The following is a 26,156-nucleotide window of genomic DNA, read 5'->3' as shown; positions in this document are numbered from 1 at the left end:
TCTCAACTGAACTAATTCTCATTTAAAAAAAAAAATTATGTTTTTTTTTTAAATTTTTGAAGGAGAGAGAAACACAGCGTGAGAGAGGGAGGAGCAGAGAGGGAGACACAGAATCCGAAGCAGGCTCCAGGCTCCGAGCTGTCAGTACAGAGCCCGATGTGGGCCTAGAACTCACAAACTGTGAGATCATGACCTGAGCCAAAGTCAGGTGCTCAACTGACTGAGCCACCCAGGCACCCCCTCATTTTTTGAACAATTGTTGCATTTCACTTAAGAGGTAAGACCCAATGCTTGGAATCCAGCACACTTCCCCAACATATGGTGTGCCATGATCCACAATTCTCTCATTGAGCATTAGAGGCAGACATGTTGGGACATCTGTAGTTGTATGATGTCAGTGACGGGTTTGCTGCAGGCTTTGGTTTGACAAGCTTTGAAACATTTCCCAGCTTTTTGGAGATACTACTCTATTTTCCATATATAATGGATCCATCTTTTATGCTGCCAAATGTGGTATGTGGGAAAGATAAGTAGCCCTTGCCTCCAGGATTCTAGTTCTTGTATATTTGTGTGATTTACACATACAGGTTAGGACCTGGGTTCAACCAGGAGACCAATTACCCTAACATATTACATTACTGAGCAACTAATCTTTATGTGATTTGGAGTGTCTAGGCATTCAGACAACACAAGCTGAGGTAGTAGAAAATAGTGGCTAAGAGTGTGCCCTCACTGAGAGAATTCATTTTTAATTACTAAGATATAGGGTTTTTGCAGTTGAGGAATAGCAGTAAACAGAAACACATACAGGAAATTTTCCACAGTGATTAAACGTTAAAAGATACAAGTTGTTACTACTTCTATGTTTCTGAAAAATAAAAAAAGTGACTATTTTTCTAATTCAGCACCATAGAGAGGCTCTTCTATAAATATAATTTTCAACTTTTGGGTGTGTCGTTTACATATGATAAAATATATCTCTTGAAGTGCACCGTTGAATGTGTTTTGTCAAATGTATTCCCCCATGTAAACTCCACTCCAATCAAGATATAGAACATTTTTTGCCCCATCCCAAAATGTTCCCTCATGCTTGTTTACATCCTATTCTACTCTCCTTGCCCCATAAAATCACTAGTCAGCTTTCTGTCCCCACAGATGAGTTTTTTCTCATCTAGAAATTTGTACCAATGGAATTAAGTATCATGTACTGTGTCTACTTTCGCTCTGTGTATTTTTGAAGTTCATCCATACCGTTAGATTTGCTGGTGGTTTCTTCCACCAAAATCAAGAGTTGGCTGCTCAACAGACTGAGCTACCCAGGCACCCCAATATTTCTTACTATTTTCTAACAGAGGGGTGGAGTACAGTCAATTAAGCTTTGTGAAGTGTTCCGAAAGGGCCACTAGGACTGCAAAAGTTGGATCAATGGGATACCATGGCAATTGAGCTTGGCTTTGATGATTTTCTGGGGATATGACCACTCAGTCTTCCTAAGATGGGGTGCTTTGAGGAGGTTTTGTTTGGCTCCAGTGGCTTTATAGAGTTGCTATTATATTAACATTTTGGCAGCAAACATGTAAAACGATCTAATAAAAATGGGTTCTACTTATTAAACCCTAAGCACTCTATACCTTATCTCATTTAATCCTTGTAATAGCACTGCAAATCAGGTCTTAGTGAGCACCTAATATCTACCAGTTCTTATGGAACTTACAGTCTAAAGGAAAAAGCAGACATTAATGAGAGTCTGATAGTTGTTTTGCTAAAACTGGGGGCAATGAGAACATCTATCAGGGGGGCCTAATCTAATCTAAGGGGCAGCTAAAATATTGCTGAAGAAGTGACCTTTTAGCAGGACCTTGGAGGACAAGTAGAGTTAGCTAAGTCAGAAAAGGGACTAAGAGCCTTTCAATGTGAGAAACATGTATGCAGGCTAAGAGATAAGAAAGTTGCAGGAAGGTTGGAGGAATTGATAAAAGCTTTTGTGTATTTAGAATCTAGAGTTGGAGGCAGTGGGGGGCCAGCTGAGCCAAGCTGTGCCTGAAATGTGGAGGCCTACAAGCTTGGATAATAAGAATGGGTTTTGAATACTGTTCACTCTAGAATGGCAGTGATGTTCCACAGCCACCAATGTATGAAGATTCAGAGAACTGAATTTCAGTGGATTGGGAAGAGATTTCAGACAGGAAAAATGTCCAATGGTCTCTTGGGTCAATCGTTGGAATGACATGATGTCAATTCATTTATGACATTCACTTTGTAAGTGACTTTATTATTGAAATTCTAGTTAATATTCCACTCACCTCCAGAAAAATAATTATTATCTTACAAGTGGTCTTCCTGAGGTAGAGTTCAGAGAACATATGTAGTGTGAGGACTGATTTCTACTATTATGCTATCTTTAGTTAAAAAAAATTAATTTGCAATGTTGTTAATCTGATAATTTTCACAGATAATGTTTAATTTTTAAAAGTTAATGGTTACCAACTAGAACACTTCCATGTGTAAAATCCAAGAAATTGATTAAAAAACAGTCAGTGATAAATATCTGTATTTTAAGGGCAAGATATACATTGAAAATTGCATCTCTGTCTTGCATTTATGGTAAATAAATAAACATAGTTTTGTAAATTCTCAAGGCAATTGTGGGAAGACCACGACAAGTTGGGTCCTTAATCACATTGTGAAACTAGATGCAGCAGAAAAAGAATTAAATAAAGCTCACTGAACCAAAATAACACATACAGGAATGTGTGTAGATTTCCCGGTTCAGTCTGAGATTCAAGTAATGTTGGTGTTTCTGAACTCTGTCCTAACCTAAAGTGGAGAACAATGATGAAGAAAACATTATGCCTTCTTGGAATGAGGAGGTTAGAGATTGAGGGAATATGTTTTATATGCTGAAATTATTTTTAGCATTAAGACGAAGTTATCACCCACATTGATATTTCTGTAATATTATAAGAGTTAAAATATAGATGCAGACTGAGAATTGGGTCTTTGACTTGATTTCAACAAAACGTGCACTCAAAGAACATGTGTGATGTAAAAATATAATGTCATACCAGGTATGACCTGACATTATTCAAATAAGATATTAGAAAAATTGATTATTTAAGCTATCATTTTGATAGAAAATTTTTCTTTAAAGTTTTACTTATTTTTGTTTTTTGCTAGAAAGGATTTCTATTTACAAATTTCCGTGTTAGAAACATCATCAATGTAGAAAAGCTCAAAAAATATTGAGGTTATGTTGTCATGACTGCAGTTTCTTTGAAATTCCATATATTTAAAGTACCAAAGGAGTAAGCCCAACAGACTTTCTTTCCTTTTTGCTTCCATTCTTGATGTTTCATAAGGCCCACAAAACTGTCTTTAATCTTGCTCTTTCCCCCCTTTTTTGCATAGTTTCTTGGGGGTGTTTCCCAGATTCTCTGCCAGAGTGCTGGGTTGTTCAGACCTGGCTTTGCTGTGTTCCTCACCCCTGCCCAAAAGGCAGCCACAGCACCTTGACTAGTCTTGCTCCCTTTGGTAGTATGTACTGTACCCATTGGCAGGACTAACTTTTTCAAAGGCTTTTTATCACCCCATTTCTGGGTCCAGAATCTGCAGAGGCTCCCTTTGCTTTACAGTGTGAATCTAAACTCTTGACCTGCCCTCAGAACCACCACTACCTTCTTTTTCCCCTTCACCAACAATCATAATTCTTATTTTCTCACCTGAATGATCTATAAATTTCATGGATTCACTCTATTTATTGAGCAAAAGGCAACATTAGATTCATGTTTTGGAAAGATTAACCTTGGGATGTGTCAACAGAAGCCGTGGGGGGTCTCCTGGGGGCCTGTGCAGGAGTCCTGGTGGGAGATGAGGGTGGCTTGAAGGAGGGTCTTGGCAGTAGAGATGGAATGAGATAGTTTAGCAACTGATTTAGGACACGGGTATTCCCTATACTTATCAAAAAACACACTGTGTCTAAATTTTCTTTTTTTTAGATGTTTTATTTATTTTTTAATAGAGCGTAAGTCAGGGAAGGGTGGGGGGGTGACAGAGGATCTGAAGCAGTCTCTGTGTTGACAGGGTGACAGCAGTGAGCCTGATGTGGGGCTCACATCATGACATCATGACCTGAGCCAAAGTCCAATGCTCAAACGACTGAGCCACCCAGGTGCCCCTGTGTCTAAATTTTCTACCAGTACTTTTACCTTCAAATCCCACTTGAATGACCACTTTTAGTTCTGTGACCCACCACTCTAGCTGTGTGATATCAGAAAGTTTTTTTTTTTTTTAATTTGTTTTTAATTCCATTCCTAAAAGGAATATAATTATGGTACCTGTCCTAAACAGGCTTGAATGTTTCAAAGCTTGTAAAGGTTTTAGCTTAATGCTTGGCGTGTAGTAAGAACACAATAAAAATTAGTTACTGGTACTGCTACTGTGTCTTTTCTGATTAATCTGCAGCATTTGGTTTACATATAGAACAGAACCATTTACTCTTAAAGCTGCAAGAGACCTTAGAAACTGTCTTATCATATTCTCTCATTTACACATTTAGAAATGTAGTCATAGGGGTTGGGGGAGGTGACCGTTCCTCAGTTCTAGTGCCAGAAACAAGGTCTGGGCCCTCCACCTCCAGGGTCAATGCCTTCTTGCCCTCGACTATAGACCTTTTTCAGTGCCTAAGTGTATGTTTTATCTCAAGTAAAACTTAAGCAACTAGAATGTGTGGCTCCTCTTCTGGTTATTGGCCCAGTCCTCTGCTGGAAGCCTTGCACCAAAATGCCTGCTGTAATATGGAGATGAAATCTGATGCTTTATTTCACAAATTAGATTAAGTGGCTTTATGGGCTAGACCATTTTCAGTCCCCACTCACCACATAATGGGAGAGATTAAAGCAACCTAAATAAGTAATACTTTATTTAATAACCATCTTACCAGGTGTGTTTTCTAGATAATTAGATCTAATACTACCTGGTGATCTAATACTTGAACTGCTCTCTGGGAGGAAGTGAGGCACTTTTGGGACTACAATATGGTTAGAATAACTCTGGGTCTACTCAGGCAAGGGCACTTGCAAATTGGCTCTTCCAATTTACTAGGCCCTGAGGGAGAATCCTATTCATTGTCAGTCTTCACAGCCCCCTGTGAAACTAGGGCCAGCAATTAGAAAATACTCACACAATTTTCCATTGCACAAGTGGAGACGCCTATGAAATTTCTTGCATGGGGTTTAACTGTTCAGGTTCCTTCACTAAGTCAGTGCTGTAACAACAATGAGAGATGGAGAAAGATAGAGAAGGAGATAGAGATACCGATATAAATAGATGATAGATAGATAGAAATTTATTCCTCCAGGTTCCAGTACTTAGAAAAAACACCTTTTTTAATATAACATGTTATTTATTTTGTTTTGTTTTTTTGTTTGTTTTTAATAGATTTTATTTATTTGTTTGAGTACAGTTGATACATAACATCACATTAGTTTCTTTTTTTGTGTGTGAGTATTTTGTGCTTTATTAAGGTTGATCTTTGTCATTAAAAGTACGGATAACATTTAAGGAAATGCAATATCTAAGTGCATACTTAGTATTTAATTTAATTTATAAGGATTAAGTACTTAAAGCATTTATCAGGTCCATGAGGTGATTACAAATAACACTTTTCAAAGGTGTAAATCCATTTCAAAATCTTGAAACGAATTTAACTAAGCTATATTAAGTACAGATTACTTAGAAAGGTTTAATTTGTTCAATGTCAGTTAATGAAACACCAGTTGAAAACAAGGAGCCAGACTGGTTGAATTTGAATCTCGATGCTGTCACTTTTTGGCTCATGATACTGTACAACTTACTTAACATTAGTTTCAGGTGTACAACATAGTGATTCGACAACATAGTGATTATGCTAAGTTCAACATGGTATTTGTTTTTTCTGATCATATAAAATTGAGCGTTACTTGGAAGCGACCTAATTGGGATCAGTAGAATGTTAACTCTCTCACTGCATAACAGGGAGACTGAATTTACTACCTCAGCTACTTAGTGTATACTGAGGTGATAGTTGAGGTTTTCCACAGTGAAATACATTTATTCACAATTGCCATTTTAGGAAACTTTTAGTCCTCAACTTATGGTATAAACAATTTCTTAATATTACCTGTGTCTCCTTTTTCTTACTCCCTTGATTCCATATTATGGTTCTCATTCTCAGGGTCTTCTTTTTTATTTAAATATTCTCATTTCTTTTCCTCATCTCAGTTTTTAGTAGTAAACTTTGTTGTTAAAACTTTCCAAATTATCCCCCAGATAACAACTAGAATAGCCAAAAAAACCCTGTCATTTTTTTCTTATTTAAGAAAATTTTTTTAAGTTTTTTTTTTTACATTTATTTATTTATTTTTGAGAGACAGAGAGAGACAGAGCACAAGCCCTGTGCTTGTGCAGAGAGATGGGCAGAGAGAGAAGGAGACACAGAATCTGAAGCAGGCTCCAGGCTCCGAGCTGTTGGCACAGAGCCTGACATGGGGTTTGAACTCACAAACCACGAGATCATGACCTGAGCCGAAGTCGGATGCTCAACTGACTGAGCCACCCAGGTGCCATTTTTTTAGGTTTATTTATTTTTGAGAGAGAGAGAGAGAGGCAGAGGGTGAGTGCGGGAGGGGCAGAGAGAGAGGGAGACACAGAATCTGAAACAGGCTTCAGGAGCCTGATGTGGGCTTGAACTAAAGACCTCGAGATTATGAGCGGAAGTTGGATGCTTAACCCACTAAGCCACCCAGGCACCCCTCATTTTCTTCTTATAATATCAAACAAAGAATAGCAAGTTTCATAGAGTGATAGTTTTATTTTTTTTTATTTTTTAATTTTATTTGAGAAAATGAGAGAGGAAGAGAGAGAATCTCAAGCAGGCTCCATGTTCAGCATGGAGCCCAAGGTAGGGCTCAATCCCATGACTATGAGATCATAACCTGAGCTGAAATCAAGCGTCGGATGTTTAATCAACTGAACCACCCACCCATCCCAGAGTGATAGTTTTAGAACTGGAAGTGATGTTGGACAGTCTGACAGCTTTTTGGATAGCCTTGTTGTCACATACCTGCTGAAGCCCATTGTCCCCTGAAGGAGGTTGAATTATAGCCCCTAAAGATATCCCTGGAATACATAAGTGTTATTTTATTTGGAAAAAGGGGGTTTGCAGATGTGATTAAGTTAAGGATCTTGTGATGAGGAAATGATTCTAGATTTATCTGGGTGGGCCCTAAATGTAATCACATGTGTTCCTATAAGGGAGAGGCAGAGGAAGTTTAGTTGGAAGAACAGCAGGTTGTTCTCAGAGCTGCAATTGATACTCATTATCTTTCCTCCTCCATTATCCATTCTAAGTTCTTCTCACCCTCAGCTCTCACTTCTGCAGGGCTTAGTAGGTGACCTGTGTGATACTGGGATTATAATAAGTATATATTGGTCTTCCTCTGGAACAGGGCTTCTAAAATGCTTGAAATTTCCCGAGTGATGAGAGGGATAAAGAAGAAAGGAGTGTCTTTATTATTGAAAACAAGCCCTTTTATTTATTTATTTTTAAATTTTTTTAATTATTTTTTTTAATGTTTATTTATTTTTGAGACAGAGAGAGACAGAGCATGAACGGGGTAGGGGCAGAGAGAGAGGGAGACACAGAATCAGAAGCAGGCTCCAGGCTCTGAGCCATCAGCCCAGAGCCCGACGCGGGGCTCGAACTCACGGACGCGAGATCGTGACCTGAGCTGAAGTCCGACGCTTAACCGACTGAGCCACCCAGGCGCCGCAAACAAGCCCTTTTAAACCTCAGAATTTATGTTAATGAAGTGACTTTAGAAAGCCTTTAAGAATGGGCTCCCCTCCACCTCACTGCATTGCCAGGGGAACCTACCTGGAGATTAGAGGGTTCAAACTTTTAGCTCCACCTGCCCTGACTTCCAGAAAGGGGAGATGAGTTGGAGGTTGAGTCAATCACCAATGGCCAACAATTAAATCAATCATGACTATCATGTCATGAAGCCATCATAGACATCCTTCACTGAAGGAGTTTGGAGGGCTTCCAGTTGGTGAACATGAAGAGGTGCTGGGAGGGTCATGTGCCTGCAGAGTGCATGGACACTCCATGTCCCTTCTCCCATACTTTGCCTCATGTATCTCTTCCATCTGGCTGTTTCTGGGTTGCATTCTTTTATGATAAACTTGTAATCTAGTAAGTAAACAATTTCCCCAAGTTCTGTGAGCCATATTAACTTATTATTGAATCTAAAGTGGGGGTGGTGGGAGCATTCATTTATAGCCTGTGTGTTGGAAGCACCAGTGACCACGTAGACTTGTGACTGACATATGAAATGGAGTCAGTCTTGTGGGACTATGCCCTTAACCTGTGGGATTTAATGCTGTCTCTGCGTAGATAGTGTCAGAATTGAGTTCTATTATAGGACATCCAGCTGGTGTCAGAGAATTGCTTGATGTGGGAACCCCACCCCCAACACACACATTTGGTGGTCAATAGTATAAGTGTGGTAATAGCAGAGAATAGAGAGAGAGGGAAAAAGAAGTTTTTTTTTTTGTTTTTTGTTTTTTGTTTTTGCAACCTGGTAATGTAACTCAAACCCTCATTTCTGAGGCATTTGAGCCCTTAGTAACCATCTCCTTCTTAGGTCAGCATTGCTATGCATGTCCAGTTACACTTACATTTGGGCAAGGCAATACCAAGAGGCACCCAAGTGGACCACCTGACTTTTTCAAATATTCCACTCTGCCTCATTATGTAAGAGCAGCCTTACCTAATCCTTTTGATCAAAGTCACTCCCTGCCAAGATGGTGGCTCCTTTCTCACTTGACAGTTCAGACACCAAGTGTCCAAAGTGTCAGGCAGCAGTCATAGGTCAATGGGCACTTTGCCTTGTCCTCTTCAGAGGACCTCTATGCATGCAGACCCCAGGGCCTGGGGGGCAGAAAACAGGCTCTCAGGAGCCTGGGAATCATGGTAAGAGAGGCCATTCCTGCTTCCAATCTTTGTTTTCTGAATCCAAATGTTTTTCCTATTAGGACACAGCACCAGATACAGGTCTTGGAGGTTAACAATTCCCACCTGAAGGGACTTGCCTCTGAGTTAGCACTTCAGCAGCATTTTCAGTAGGATGATACAATGCTTTATCAGACTGGCTGCCTCTGGATGGTGTGTGGCATGCCATACAACTGGTACACCCCATGACCATGGGCCTACAACCACACCTCCTTCACTGTGAAGTGGGACTGCTGGCTGGATGCTAGGTTATATGGAATCAGGCATACTGTAAAGTCCTGAATAGTGATGCTGGCCGAGACTCAGGGGAAGAAAAGCAAACAGATACCTAGAAGAGTTGTCTATTTTTGTGAGAAGAAGCCATGAAGTGGCCAGTTGGTATCCTTGAGGAATAGTGCCATATTGGGTCTTTGTTGTTGGTAGGTTGTATGTTCAGAGGTGGCAGTAGCTACATCAGCCTTCATTAGTGAAGCCCAAGCTGTTGAGGTCATTTGTAGCCATTCCTGAGTGGGATTGTAATGCTTAACGTTTGTCTACTAAGTAGATTAAAAATGAACCATGCTCTGGGTTTTTCCTCTTCTGTCAGATGTTCAAAAGAAATACCCCATGTGGCCATAGGTGTGATACAGAGGTGGAGTGCTGGTATAAAACTGGTTAATGACATCATTGAGGTTTATGCTTCTCTATCCAGTTTAACCACTGGCTCCCCAAAAAAGTATGTGTGTATATATCTATATCTATATCTATATCTATCTATATCTATATCTATATCTATCTATATCTATATCTATATCTATCTATATCTATATCGTCTATCTATATCTATATCTATCTATCTATCTATCTATCTATCTATGTGTGTCTTAGTCAATTCACATTGCTATAACCATAAACTGGGTGGCTTATAAAAAACAAAGATTTATGTTGCACAGCTCCAGAGGCCTGGAAGTAAGTCCAAGAGACCAAGGTGCCGGTAGATTCAGTGTTCACTGAGGGTCCACTTCCTGGTTCATAGATAGCTGTCTTCTTACTGTGTCATCACAGTAAGATGGTAGGAGGGGTGAAGGAGTTCTCTGGGGTCTCTTTTATAAAGACATCAATCCCATTCATTAGCACTCCATCCTTATGATCTAGTCACATCCCAAAGCCCCACCTCCAAACACCATCACATTGGGGATTAGGTTTCAACACATGAAGTTTTGAGGGACACAAACATTCTGTGGATAGCAATATACATAAGTAGATTTATTAGAACTTTTACTTATATGAAGGATGTGCAGTAACCAATTTTAAAATAATAATAAAATAAACAATATACTTTAAATTCCATATAGTCAAATGATTCTTACAGAATGCTTTTGTTGATTTTTGTCAAACCCTTGTATCTATAACCAATCTATGGTTGTCATTGACAAATGAATGTAGTTCTTTTTTTAAAAGTTTATTTGTTTATTTTGAGAGTAGGGAGGGGCAGAGAGAGAGAGACAGAGAGTGAGTGAATCCCAAGCAGGCTCCACACCCAGCATGGAGCCCAACCATGGGCTCTATCTCACAACTGTGAGATCATGACCTGAGCCAAGATTAAGAATGGGATACTTAACTGAGTACCCACGTGCCCCCCAAATGAATACAGTGCTGACATGAACATTGGTTGATATTTTTATTTACTTTATGAGTAAGACAAAAGTGAAATAACAAAGATAGATATTAGAACTTGGCTCTTTTGCTAATGCTGTGACTGACTTATTGGCTGAATAGAAAAGTTTTCTAATGCTGGAATAAAACTGCCTCAATTTTTTGTGCTATTCACAATGCAATGGCCAAGGAAATACACACTTTTATATTTAATTTACATTATTGGGACGCCTAGGGGCTCAGCCTAGCTGGCTTGAGCATCTGGCTCTTGATTTCAGCTCAGGTCATGATCCTAGGGTCATGGGATCAAGCCCCACGTATGGCTCTTAAGATTCTCTCCATCTGTCCCTTGCCCCTGCTCGCATATGCACTCTCAAAAATAAAATTTAAAAACGTACAATATTATTTTTCCTATTATATTCTGTGTAAACGATCAATAAAACAATAAATCAAGCCCTCATTTGTAGTACTTGTCAATTTACATGGTATCAATACTTCCAACATGGCTGATTGCAAACTACCAACATCATGTCGCTGAATGTGTAGTTCTGAAAAGATGTGCCATAGCACACTATTAGAGATCATTTCCATCATATAGGCATAAAAAATAAAAATAATCTCAAGAGCATAGGTAATAGTATAATGTAGTAAAATAATTAGGAAGTAATAAAGTTTGAGTATTTCTTGCCTCATCATAGGCCCAAACTATTACCATGCGACAATGGTCATTTACAAGGGGCTTGAAAGAAACTTTCAAACAGAGACCTGTCTAGTGAGCAGCACTCAGGGACATGTAATTAATGATAGATTATAATTAGCATTTTTAAAAGGAAAATGACTTTTGAAGAAGACAGGGAAGTTTAGGCTCCAAGCAGAGGACTTAGGCAGTTTGAGTATTGTTGGCAGAAAAGTTGAAACGCGCGCAGAACCCGAAAACTAATAATCAGACCCAAGCGATCCACTTGAAAGAGAAGGAAGAGGAATTTGCTACCCATCTCCCTATCACTAGAATTAGAAGAAATGTTTCAGAAACCAACTTAGCACCCAGACCCAAGCTGAAAGTCGAACCTGGGACTTTTCCTAAGTGCGAGCTGAGCAACAGGAGGGCGGTAAAGAGAAAACAGCCCTTGGCGCCCCTGAACAGACTGCGCGGGGCGAGCAGGAAGCCCTCGGCCAGGAGACCCTTTCTCTTGGTTTCGGGAAGGTGCTTCGGGCAGTTCCGTCTCCCCCACGGCCTCCTCCACGCGGAGGCTGCAGGCGCGGGGCGCAGGCAGGTGGGGGACAGAAAGGCCCGGGGAGGAGGCGCGGACAGGGCGGCGGGACGCGAGCGCGGGCGCCGGGCAGGAGAGCGTGTCTCCGGGCGCCGCCGCCGCTGTTGTCCGGGTGCTGAAAGCCGGGAACTTGCCGGGAAGCGGAGGCCACTTTTCCCTCTCTCGGAGCGCGGGGTGGAGGGGGTTTCGGGGTGCGCACCTGCTAAGCCCGCCCTGGGCCCGGAGGTGCCCGCAGACGAGGCCCTCCCCAACCTCGTTGGTGGTGGTGGGGGGGTGAGGGTGCATGATTGGGGGACGGCCCGGAGCGCCAGGCAGGACCCCGTTGCCCCTTCTCCGCCTCTCGGGCGCCCCAGCGCCGCGACCCCGCTCCACCTGCGTGCGAACTCTCGCGGCGGCCGGGGACGCGGGCGACGGGGGCTCAGCCTGGGGAGACCGGCGTGTGTTCTCCAGATTTTCGAGGGGCGGGGGAGGGGAGTAGGGTTTTACGGCAGGGGCCGGTAGTGGGGCCGGGGCATGCGCAGTGGGGCGGAGGAGGCATCGTGTGCAGAGGCAGCTGCTACTGCTGTGGCGCCTCCCTGGCGGGCGAGTGCGTGCACAAGGATCCCCGACGTGCGGCCCGGCGCCCTCCTGCGCTGGGGCGTCTTCACCAAGGACTTCTAGGGCAAGGGCATGGCCGAGAACGCGAGCCACAAGTCCTACCGGCCGCTCTGCGTCCTCACCTTCAAGTGAGTCCCTCACCTCGCGCTCCCAGCTGGCCCCTGAGTCCGGAGAAGTTGTGGGACTAGGTTTTTCTGGTTTTTTTTTTTTTTTTTTTTTTTTTTTTTGCGTTGTTGTTGTTTTGTTTTGTTTTGTTTTGCCACGCCACCCTCCACACTTCCCTCTCCATCTGGTGACACCACTCCCACTTTCTCTACAAAAAAGTATTATAGAGAATGCTAGTGGTCTTTAGGTTGCTTGCCTTAAATGCGTATAGACTGCCTTCAGTACTTAGGGAAACCTTCCTGGGCCCAGGGAACAAGGATCAGTGAGTGTTACAGATGGCCAATAAACTGTGCATTCCTTCAACAAATATTTATAACATAACTTTCATTTGCAGTTTCTCTTCCAGCCACTGGGGGTAAGGGTCCTTATTGATACAGCTCAGGTAAAATAGGATTGAAGGCCATGGAAGTTTTACAGAGAAAAAGAAAGTACCAGCCAAATTAATAGTAGCTGAGGTATCAAGGGCAGATGAATTAATGAATGGAGACTCAAATCTCAGCCTTGTTGTGTGGGAGAAAAACATGGGTTCGATACTCCTCGATAAAGAAATTTTGCCTGTGTGTTATCTAGTGAGTCCCTGGATGAAGGCATCTTCTGAAGCTATTTTTTTATCACCTGATTTACCTGACTTCCTTTGGAGCAATATTCATACTTTCCCTACCTTTGAGTACTGTTAGTCCACTTAACACACACAGAAGAAGAAAGAAATGCTTGATTATGCCAAAAAATAGTATCTCCCCTCCCCCACCCCAACCCAATACACATACATGATAATAGATACTTTCTATTCACAAGGTTCTCTGTGATCTGTCTCCTGGTTACCTCTGGGATATAATCTTCCATGCACTTTCAACTTGTTCATTCCACATCCTTGTTGCATTCTAGAACTCATGTTCTTTGTGCATTCCAAGCACACTCAAGCATACTGCCCCTTCAGGGCTTTGGCACTTTTGTTTTCTCTTCTCCCAGATAGTCTCTGGGTTGGTCCCCCATACAATGTAGGCTCTAAGAGATGAACTCTAGCCCCTAGGATGTTCCTCTGCACACAAAGATGATACTTAACAAATGTTAGTGAATATGATTATTTTTGTGACTGTTCAGGAACTTTTCCAGATAACTAAAGTTAATAAGGTTGTTCTTTACCTTTTTTTTAATTTAAATTTTTATTTATTCATTTTTTTTTTAATTTTAACGGAGGTATGACATTTCCTTGGTCCTTTATCCTACCTAGGATGTCCCTGGACCCACCAGAGGCCCTGGTTACTGCAGAGTTAAAGGGTGCACTGATTCCAAACAGGGCTCTTGTGGCTCTCAGCTGGAATCTGCTGTGACTTTGACTGTGACTCTCCATGGAGAATGAGGATCCTTGGCACTTCCTCCAGGACAGTGTAGTGAAGGATGATTGTTGGTGGATGGTACCGTAAAATTCAAGCCTGTAAATACCCTGAGGGAATTTCAGAACTACTGGAAGTTCTCTTCTTACTCCACCAACTCAGAACTAAGTTCCTGCTATGTTGGTAACCTGCTTTCTTGAAGAGGGTCATTTTTTTTTTTTCTTTCAGTCCACAAGCAAGAAGCTATGGAATTTTTTTCCCTCTTACAGTACAGGACCAGAAAATAACTTGTCCCCAAAGCAGTTAACATGAATCCCCGTTCTGTTCAGTACTCTGCCAGTCACATCTTTAAAAGAAGGGCAGACCTTTGCTAAAAACCATCAACCTAGCAATCACTTTTGAAGAAAATAATGTTTTTCTGATCTGATTTGCATTATTTGCTGACCTCCTTTTCTGAGGGTTTCCTTCTGGGACTTGCGAACTTCTACATATGGTTAGTGACTTTCTTTGGTGCAATTGTTACCCTGAATACTAAGATGACAGTAGTGACAAAAGCTACCTCTGAACTTGGTCATGGGCATGGCTCCTCTTGCCCGGCTCCCCTTCCCCTTCCCCCTGCCCCATGCTCCTTCCCTCCCCTTTCCTTTAAAGCCATGTGAGGGTGTCCTGCATCAAACTTGAATCACAACCATGAACTTTGTTTTCACCTCCAAGTGCACTAAATGTTTGCATTGGTGCCTGCAAATCACATCCTTTGGTACTTCAGGTACGTGAGGATGATAACTTGCTGATTTGTTTTTGGTACTGGATGGACTGTGGAAAAAGAGCAACCAAAATGATTAAGGGCCAGAGAGACTTGCCTTAGAGGAAAAATAAGAATCTGATGATATTTATTGGTAGAATGGTCTAAGAAGACTATGGAAACCACTTAGCACTTTTTTTTTTTTTTAACACTTATGAGCATTTGAGAGCTGAGATGATGGCAAAAGATGAGAAGAACATCCAGCAGCTTTAGAGGAAGGCAGGAGAACGCACTGTGTTTTTTATTGGACTGTGGAAACTCACCTGGAAAGTGTTGTAGAATCCTCATTTGAGACACTGGAAACAGATGATGAAACAGCATATTTTTTTTCTTGCTGGAATTTTAGCTTAAATGATAGTGAATGCCTGTTGAGTTACCAGAGAGAGCTGAGTTTGTCTGGCAAGTGTGGAGTTGATGCCCAAAGTTTGTATACCTGTGTTTCTCATGGTCTCAGCACTGCCTGCCTTTATTTACCTGAGATGCTTAGTAAATGGGCAAACCTGTGGGCCTCCTTCAAGATGCACTGAATTAGATTTTATGGAGCTAGGTTTAGGGTATCTGCATTTGCAGGATGCAGGGATTCTTAGATACTTTGAAATTTAGAAACTGTGGGTGTATTTAGCACTTACAGTTTTACTTGTGTTAACTTAGTTAATCCTCACAGCTAGCCTATGAGTTATGTTCTATTGTTATTTAAAGGTAACGTATGAGAAAACAGAGACCCTGAGAGGCTAAGTGACCCGCCCAGCTGATGCATCTAAGAAGCATCAAAGCCGGGATTGTTCTTCACCTACAGGCTGGCCCTTAACTCTGTGCTCTTAATCATGCCAGGCAACCTCTCTGAGGACAGTTAACTTTGAAATCCTTTTGGTCTTATGGGATGGAAAAGCCAGGGGAAACGGTTTACACTCCCTTTTTATCAAAGGTGAATTCATCTTTTTGTTTTCACATGGAGATGAATGAATGATTTAAAATGCACTATGTCTATGTGAAATGTGAAATATGTAGTGAAATCAGCTTTGAATGGAAAACTCTGGGCTTGTCATTTATTCTGACAGTAAAAGGCTGAGAGAACTTTAATTTTGAGAAGGGGCTTTTGTAATTGAAACAGAAAGAAGCTTTCTTGAGGGTTTTTATTGCTTTTCCAAAAATTAGGTTGAGATTGCCTGCCTGCAAAAGTAGTTCAGCTCGGGTTTAAGAAGACTGGACCTCAAGGAAGCATTTTATGTGTATCTTTTCAGGTTAGTATACTTTCAACTATGAATCTTATACTGTCAACCTTGTTTTATTTGTCATTCTGTTAACCATCAATTCTACACTTTTAATTTTTATACTATCATAGTATAGAAATTAATGAGGCAGGAGTTTGAAGTATTTTTTAGTTATCAAAGAAAAGTGAAATTGTGTTCTTTATGCTTTGGTGTTAAACACTTCATCAGTAGTGTTTAGAATCCAATAGTATATTAATTCACAAACTTCATGTTAGACTTTAACTTTGAGCAAGACAGATGAAATTCCCGCCCACAGGAACTTAATTAGGTTGAACCATATGAAATTGCTAATATTTAAGAGGTTTTTGAGTTTGAGAAATAGCAATTTCATATGATTCAACTTCACAGCAGGGAGAGGCAAATAACAAATATATTAATGAATAAATAGGAAAAATTAAAGTGATAAGTATTTTTGCCAGGTATCAAACTAGTTTCTTTTGTCTCTAAACCCTTCTCCGCTCTTTCTCCACTTACCTTTGTGTTGCTAGGGATGAGACTGTGCAAACCGCTTTTTTTTCTTTTTTTTACTTTGCCAGCTGGATCCCTAGTCAGGTCTACCAACAAAGAGCAGAGGGAGAGACTGGGAGGCTGGGGTGGGAGGTGGGAAGAAGCGACTCAGCTTCTTCCCATCAGTTTCCTGTCTGCTTGTCATTCCGCTAATATCACCCTGTCAGGCTTCTTCACATCCCTATAGCAGTGCCTCCCATAGCAACAGATGAATCTGGTTTGCAATTTTTTTCTGTATGTGCAGAATCACCTTCATTGCCGGCCTCTCAGTAATATCAGCACCAGAAGATATTAATTTCCCTTAATTTCAACTCGGCCAGGTTCCCATTCCAAACTTCTTCTTTAAAATAATTCCGACCTCTTCCATTTGTTTCTCTAGCTCTAGGGTTGGAAGCTGCTTCCCATGATGCTGCTTTCGCGATACCTTAGTTTTCTGTTTTTGTCTTTTCAGTTACTCAGTTAACAGTTTCATACCTGGTTATCACAGTATTAAATTCTCTCTTTTTTTTAAACTTAATTTATTTTTTAAAATTTACATCCAAGTTAGTTAGCATAGAGTGCAACAATGATTTCAGGAGTAGATTCCTTAGTGCCCCTTACCCATTTAGCCCATCCCCCCTCCCACAACCCCTCCAGTAACCCTCTGTTCTCCATTTTTAAGAGTCTCTTCTGTTTTGTCCCCCTCCCTGTTTTTATATTATTTTTGCTTCCCTTCCCTTATGTTCATCTGTTTTGTATCTTAAAGTCCTCATATGAGTGAAGTCCTATGATTAAATTCTCTCTTAATATACCTTGTGAGGCTTTTGTCTCCTGACTGGATCTTGACTGATGCGGGACCACACAGAGAATTAAAATAGGGCTGTGTGAAGGATGGCTACTTGTAATTGAGTGGTCTAAGAGGCCTCTGCGGGGGGTGACATTTAAAATAAAATCTCAAAGACAGAATGGTGGGGAGGAGAGAAGGGAAGGGAGCTAGGCAAGGGGCATAGCCATTTCAGAGCATTAGGGTGGGAGTGGGATGTGAGGAGAGGGGAGAGAGTGTTACAGTTGCCTGGATGTTGAGGGGAGAGGTGGACAGTGGTCAGACAGGGAGCTCTGGGGCCAGGATAGGGAGCTTTCATTTGATTCCAGTAAGTTGGAGGATTTTCCGCAAAATGAATTTTAGGGAATGAGAATCAAAACCGACAACCGGCCAGGAGGTATTTGCTGTGGTCTAAGCAAGAGGCAGTGGTGGCTTCAACCAGGTGGTTGCGAGATAGTGAACTTCAATCAGGTAGTAGGAGAGATGGTGAGAGAAGTAGACAGATTGGGTAAGAAGTCAACAAACACTTTGGAGAAGTTTAAGGACCCAATGCAGCATTGATGTTTGGGGTAAGGAAAAAAGGAATTGAGGCAAATTTGCAGTGTGTGTGTGTGTGTGTGTATTGTAGTAGTAGTAGCTCTCCATTAAGTCCACTCACCCATTCATACATAAGAACACATACATATCCCACATTCACACACTCACATTCACACACACATAAGCATTTAGGCACAAGCTGGAGGCTTCTATTCAAGATGGCATGGATTCATCCATCACTACTCTGTGACTCCTGCCAGTCTGCCTTACTGGGTTCTTGTCTAGCTCACATTTCTCTATCTTGAATGCAGAGATTTTATGAGAGATTTTCCAAAAGTATGCGAGTGTATTTCTAGAACTCCCGGTTTAATGATCATATTTTAAAAATGAGGTTAATTAGTTCAATCTTAATTTTTTCTAAACCCATACTGGCTTTCAGTCTAATCAGAGATCCTTTTGTAAGTGCTTACAACCATTTATTTAGTAATCTATTCCAGAATGTTTTGTCATGTTGTGTTGAGCTCCTTCATCTATAGTTTTAGAGTTTACTTGCTGCATTTTAGAAATTAGTAAATTTTTTAAACTCCAGATTCGTGGCTCCTCTCTATTTCTCAGTGATTTCTTATATGTGAAGGTATTTCACATAGTTATCTCATTACTGCAGTTACTCCATATTTGATAATTCCTTTTGATATTATGAAATCCAACTGGGCATACTTCAGACACCTGGCACTTTCTTGTAATCTATCACACAAGAGAAGAAAAAGGATCCATGTAGATCGTGTATGCATATTTTTAGATAGGATTGCATGTGGATCACCCAAGGTGATATATATCTTCCATTTTATATTACTTAATGTAGCTCATAAGAATGTAGTAACAGAATAATACCATCTTTCAAGATTTTTTTAATTTTTGGGAATACAATAAGTTCTTTCTCTTTTTTTTATTAAAAATTTTTTTGTTTTTATTTTTAGAGAGCAAGTATGAGCAGGGGAGAGGGGCAGAGGGTGAGAGAGAGAGAGAATCTCAAACAGGCTCCATGCTTAGTTGACCTGAGCTGAAATCGAGTCGGATGCTCAACCAGCAGAGCCACCCAGGCACCCAATTCTTTGTCTCTTTTAAATAATGATACTATGTTGTGTAATCTAAATGTTTGGTCTTAATTATTATATCTGTGGGAATCAGTCATATGTATCAAGGATATGACATAAAGGATGTCTTATCTTGTTCCCCTCCTTCACACCTACGCTTTCAATACCAAAAGGAAAATATGGAATTACCAGTGTTTAGATGTCATCAAGTGGGCAACTAGTACTGGCTTTTTGTGGCTTTTATTTACAAGGGAACGAGCAGCGATGTTGCAGATAAGAGTTAAAGAATCATTGCCTTTCCTGATCATGAAAAATAAGTACTGGTAGAAAATTAGGACAATTCATAAATATATAAAAATGAAAATAAAACCCATGTGTAATCCTATCATTGTTAACATTTTAGTGTAGATCCTCTCATTCTTCATATACAGATAATGTAGTATATGCTGTATATATTTAACAGACACACATATATATTTAATGAATACACACACTATATGCATATATATATGATTATTTTATTTAACTGGAAGTCATAATGTAATACTGTCCTGCAGTTGGCCTTTTAAACTTAACAATGTGTCATCAACATTTTCTCCTACCGTTCAGCTCATAACTTACTTTATTACACAGATAAGTGTTTCCCATGCGTTCATGTCTTTTTAAAAACAAAATAGGAACCCACTGCACCGTTTAATTATCTTCTCTTAAAAATATTTATATAATGAAAAAATATCCCCATGTCAGTATAGTTTCACATTATCATTTTTAATTGTTCATAATAGTTCACGGTGTTAATTTGATTATTTACCAAAATTAATTTGATCATTTCCTTATGGTTGGACATTTAGCTTTGTATTTTTCAATTTTTTTGCTCCTATAATAATATGATAAGGAACACTTTTATACACATATCTTTGTGTACTTCCTTGGTTATTTTCTCTTACGAGAATTCTGGAGGTGGAATCACTCAGTCAAACATTATGTGCTTTTTTAAAGCTTTTGGTACATATTGATACATATGCTTCTGCAACCTGGACATCCACCAATGGTATAAGATTGCCTTTTTCCTCTCACTGTACTTTCTGATTCTCACTTCTCTGTTTATGGAGTATGATACTCTGTCCAGATCTTAATGGACTTGTCCTGTCCATTGGCTTGTTGTCTTGTCCATTGGCTGTTTTCACTCCTCTAGAAGGGGCCAGGGAAGTGAGTCATTTCATACCAGGCTCTAAGAAAGCTAAGTTACACAGAAGCTGTGCCAATACACAACTGGATCAAGTCTCACTTCAGAGCACTGGTGTTAAATCTCATCCATCATTTAATTTTTCTGGCCTTTGGTGGACATATGTTTACTTCAGTGTATTCCTATAGCAGCAGAAAGGGAGTAGACAACGTGATCTCTTCTATTCCCATTAGATTGATTGTGAAACTATAATTTGGGATGTTCAAAATTTTGTAAGTTATAAGGTTATAAGGGCTTCATGCTCTTTCCCCATTACCTTGCCCTATGCATCTCGTCCATCCGGCTGTTCCTGAGTTGTATCCTTTTACAATAGACCAGCAATCTAGTAAGTAAAATGTTTCTGTGAGTTCTGTGAGCCCTTGTAGGAAATTAAACCCAAGGAGGGGGCTGAACCTCTGACTTAAGGACTGTCAGAAGCACAGGGACAATCTGGGCTTGTGACTGTCCTCTGAAGGGGTGAGGGGCAGGCAGGCTTGTGGGACTGAGTTCTTAACCTGGAATCTGGTGTTTTTTTTAGGTAGATAATGTCAGAATTGGGTTGAATTGTAGGACACCCAGGTTGTGTCTGAGAATTGTTTGTTGTTTGGGGGAAGCCACACCTTTTCCCAACCATGTTGAAACTGGGTCCAGGAACCCAAAAGAATGCTGCATGTTCTTTTCTAGCAATAATTAATAGTGATCTCAGAGATGAGAATTACCAATCAAACCAAACCACGCTCACTCAAAATAGCCACCTCCATCTTTATTAAGAGGTGCATATTTTGTATTTAATATTTATTTATGAAAGATTATAATATAGTTATATTCATTATATATTAATAATAGCTAATAACAGCTTAATTAAACATATTTTTTCACATTTAGAAGGCCTTATGGTCTAAAGGAAAAATTTAATTTATGTGCATATTTTGATGCAGAGAAATAAGACAATCAACAAAAGAATTTCAAGCATAAAAGTATCTTACAGTAAGATGAAATGCTGAGAGGAAAATGGAATGGAAATAGGAGTTTCAGGAGAAAGAAAGAAGGATATGAAATGAACGTATTCACATTTGTGTAAGTAGATGATCAGTCATTATTGCATTTAGATACTGTGGGGGATGTATAAAGTGGTAATATCACTTTCATAATGTCAGCATTTACAGTGCACTGGACATAACATTCATTCAACTAATTAAAATTATGATGAAAAAATTTAGGTATCAACTTAGAAAGGTAAAATTTAAGACATCGTTTAAAGAAATTATCTTAGGAAATACATGAAGAAAGAAATACAAAGACCGCTATTCTAAATTCTGTAGAATGTCCTATGACATTCTCTGTAGGCAGTGTCTTCCTTTTATACCTGTAGAAAGCAATTTGATTTTAGTCCAGCTAAAAATCTGTGCTAATAGTAGCGTGGAGACAATTATTAGAAGAAAGAACAAATGAGTAGAGTAGAAAACTCTCCCAGTTCAAAACTTGCAGAGAGAGAAAGTGCATTAAACTGAAGGGGAATTTTGGTCAATGTGATCACCAGCTGGTAGAATTTAACTTGGGGACTAAGAAAAAGTGAATATCCTCTTAGTAAAATGACCTTTTAAAAAGGTTTTTAACACACTTTGGCACTAATTGAAAAGGATCCATGGAAACAAGATAGAAGAGCCAAGTAGCTGAAAAGTTGGACATTTATTTAGTGAAGGATGTTAGAGAAGGCCATTTGGATTCATAAGAAGATCCGGGAGGTCGGTGTAGGACGGAGGTGAGAAAATTTGTGTAGGAATCAAGTTATACTAGGATATGAAAAAGAGAAGACTCATTTAAGTAGATTCCAGTTCAGGTTTCTAAGGAGGAGAACATGAAATAGGAAAGAAAGATGCATTTTGTAGATGACAAAGTGGTGAAAAAATATATGGGAAGTATCTCTTCATTGTTACGTGTTGAACAAAAAACAAAGACCATAAATGATATCAGAAATGATGGCGAATTAATTGATTAACTTCCAGTTTTATTGAGACATGATTGGCGTATAATTGTCTTAGGTGTACAACATAATGATTTGACATATGTGTATGTTGTTAAATGATTACCACAAGTTTAGTTAACATCCATCACCTCCCATAGTTACAGATTTTTTCTTGTGATAAGAACTTTAAGTTGTACTCTCTTTTTTTTTTTTTTAGTTTGAAATAAATTGATCAATTTTTAAAACAGGATCTACTCTCTTCGTGACTTTCAGATACACAATGCAGTACTGTTAACTATAGTCAACATGCTATATATTACATCCCCAGCATTTATTTATCTTATAACTTACAGTTTGTACCTATTGACTACCTTCTTCTATTTTCCCCACCCCCCAACCATCACCTCTGCAACCACCAATCTGTTCTCTGTATTTATATGAGTTTGGGGCTTTTTTAGATTTTATATATAAGTGAGATCATACAGTTTTTTTTTCTTCTATCTTATCTCACTTAGCATAATGCCCTCATGGTCCTTCCATGTTGTCGTAAATGGCAAGATTTCCTTCTTTTCTATGGCTGAATAGTATTCCATTATATATATTACATTTTCTTTATCCATTCATCTGTCAATGGATACTTAGATCATTTAAACGTCATGGCTAATGTAAATAATGCTGCTAGGTATATGGAAGCGCAGACACCTCTTTAAGGTCATGATTTCATTTCTTTTGTATACATTACAGGAAGCAGAATAGCAAACTTAGATTGTTTTCTTTTTGGTGTAGAATAGTAGAATAGCATGTTGAAGTGATGTAATGAGACTGTTTTATCTTCCATACTATTTATACACCGAACAAATAATGAGTAACTAGTTTGCAAGGCTCTCTGCTAGGTTTCAGGAGGTATTTGAATAGATACAATCTTGTCCCTGCCCATATATTACTTTAAAATATCAAAGAAGAACACTAAAACACATAAATGGCTGCAGGAACAAGCAATATGTTGTGATACAAACAAGAGAAGCAATTTTCAACTTGGGTAGACAGGGAGAAACTAATTTACTCCTTTTCACAAATATTTATGTCACAGCAGTGCACGGCAGCCCTGAGAGGAGCTGGGATGCAGCCATGACTGTGAGGGACTCAGTCCCCACCCTCCTGGTGGTGCTGATTGTGCAAAGGGATGTAAAGTCTCCCTGGTGTTAGTAGCTTGCAGTTTGAGGCAGAGATACTTTTTGCTTATTTCTATTGTTTTGAATTGGTCTTTTTGCAGTTCCTAGCACCTCACACTTTAGCACTTCCTAGTAATACAGTTAATTCTACTTGTCTTAGGATGATATTCAAGGCTTTTTATAGTGTGACGCCCAACTCACCTCCAGCTTTGCCGCCCAGTACCCTCCCTCATACCTTCCATTCATTTCATTCTCTTGTCACTTTATGTTTTGCTTCCAGAAACATCCCCCATCATTTTATTTTATTTTATGTTATCCTGTGTTATTTTATTATTTTATTTTTATTTATTTAAAAATTTTTTAAGTTTATTTATTTTGAGAAAGAGTGTGAGTCGGGGAAGGGCAGAGAGGAAGGGAGAAAGAATCCCAAGCAGGCTCCGCCCTGTCAGCACAGAACCCAATGTGGGGCTGGATCTCACCAACCATGAGATCATGACCTGAGCGGAAATTAAGATTCTGACACTCATGACCTGAGCCGAAATTAAGAATCTGACACTTAACTGACTGAGCCACCCAGATACCCCTACCCATTGTTTTAGACTCCTGTTCCTTTGTTCCTGTTGCTTACTTTTCCTAGAATGCACCTTTTTTTTTTCTGACCTTGAATGCATGTTTCCTTTTCTTTTGCTTCCCAAAATTCTCCTAATCTGTCTTTCAGTCTTAGTTCACAGGTCAGCTCTTTCATGAAGCCTTTCTAGATCCTCCAGTCAAAATTATTCCCTTCCTTCTGTTTTTTCCCATAGAACTTAATATTCTTTATGATGTGTGTAATTTTCAAGTGTCTTGACTCCCCATCAATCTTAAAAACTTGAGCAGTACTTGGCAAATAGGAGGTACTTTAAAAAAATACTTGTTCACTGGAATAAAGCACTCAATTATTGAATCTGGTGGTGTTCAGTAATTGAATCACAGTGTGTGACTTGTGTAGACATTTAGTGGTTGATTGCTAGCAACCTTCTTTTTCAGAAATTTGATTCCACCCTCCTAAGGACCCCAGAAGAACATGGGATGCAGGGTAAGTGTTCAATACATGTTTGGTGCTTATATATGAATGTACAGGTGTGGCTGAAGAGGACAGATGAACAGCTCCTTCTCAGTGCATTTACTCACATGGTAATTGGTTTTCAAATTGGCATTAGTGTTAGCACCTCTGACACTTTTCCTCTCTGAGTCTCTGCTCCAAGGGATGCTACATTTTTTAATGCAATGTGCATTGGGCTGGCACATTCTGCTGTTACTGATGCTTCCTAGTAGTGCCTAATGGAACTGTGAGGTGACAAGTAGAGCTTCAGCATACTATTAAAGCATGAGCAGGGTGCCTGGGTGGCTCAGTCGTTTAAGTGTCCGACTTCTGTTCAGGTCATGATCTCAGGGTTTGTGAGTCTGAGCCCTGCGTTGGGCTCTGTGCTGACAGCTCAAAGCCTGGACTGCTTTGATTTCTGTGTCTCCCTTTCTCTTTGTCCCTCCCCTGCTGATGCTCTGTCTCTGTCTCAAAACAAATAAACGTTAAAAAAATAATAAAGCATGAGGTATGCTTGCCCAGTTTGTGATTGCTTCAATCCAACTTGCCACTCGAGGTGGCAGGTCATGGTTTTATCTGTGTTTTGTATATCCACATGTGCAATGATGAGTGTTCATCCAGGACCAGACAACTGGCTTTGCTCCCAAACCTTGTTGCTGATGAGCCTGGTTCTCTGTTTTAACCTTCAGGAAGCCTTGCAGGTGATGCTAATCTCAGCACTCAAGGAGCCTGTGTGTAGATGGAACAGATCTGGGCTTCCCTTTGGCTCTGCTCATAATCGTTTGTTTCCAGACTGTGTGTCAGAGCTGGTGTGAGTCTTGACACCGTGGTGAAACCACTCTTCCCTTGCCTGCCTCCTTTAAATTATGCCAGCGTTCTTGAGTCCTTAGTTCCTCTCAGATTCACAGATCAATGGCCAGTGTGTGTTATAACAGCAGCACAGGGCAGTAGTGCCAGCTTTCTGCTCCCAGTGGCAATATTCAGCTATGTCCAGGGTTTTCCGGGCTGTTTCAAATATCTATTGCTGCATTAGAAACTACCCTAAAACATAGTGACTAAAAAATATTTTATTATTATTACCATATCTATGATTCTGTGGGTCAGGAATTCAGGGCACAGGAGGGATGATGCATCTCTGCTCCATGTTGCTTGGAGATTCATCTGTGATGCTTCAGATATTAGGAGGCTGGAACAGCTGAAGGTGGAGGGGCATAGTTGGTTTTCTTACATGGTGGTTCAGGGCTCTACAAGTTAGTGTTTCAAGATACAGGAAATGGAAGCTGCCAGTCTTTTGCAGTCTGGGCCTGAAAGCTGGCACTACTTTCATTATATTCAATTGGTTATGAATCACAGCACAAGCCCAGACTTGAGGATTGAATGCTGGGGGGAGTTGGTTCAGTGGGGTCTCTTTGGAGATCTTTCTGACCAGTATTGGTTGGTATAGAATTTTTCTGTAAGTGCAACTTAGTATCAATACATATATATGTACACATAATTGACTTTTTATCAATTCATGATTAATAGATTTATTAGATAATCTTACAAAGTTAACTAAAGCCAACATCTGTTTAAGCTTTAAATTAATAAGATGGATATCCACAAGTTATCCAAGGAAACTTACCTCATTGGTTTGTGGGCCCACCTCCCT

The 26,156-nt window shown here is 39.9% G+C and overlaps 1 long non-coding RNA gene across 1 annotated transcript; it reads left to right on the top strand.

Annotated features, from left to right (window-relative positions):
* Positions 1 to 12,566: 12,566 nt before the first annotated feature.
* On the top strand, positions 12,567 to 24,502 carry LOC122225605. Its single transcript, XR_006205255.1, has 4 exons — positions 12,567 to 12,680; positions 16,009 to 16,094; positions 21,228 to 21,366; positions 24,454 to 24,502. It is a non-coding gene; the product is annotated as an uncharacterized LOC122225605 (long non-coding RNA).
* The last annotated feature ends 1,654 nt before the right edge of the window (positions 24,503 to 26,156 follow it).

Source organism: Panthera leo, chromosome B4 (genome assembly GCF_018350215.1).
Source record: "Panthera leo isolate Ple1 chromosome B4, P.leo_Ple1_pat1.1, whole genome shotgun sequence".
NCBI lineage: Eukaryota > Metazoa > Chordata > Mammalia > Carnivora > Felidae > Panthera > Panthera leo.
This window is presented reverse-complemented; position numbering and strand designations above follow the sequence as displayed.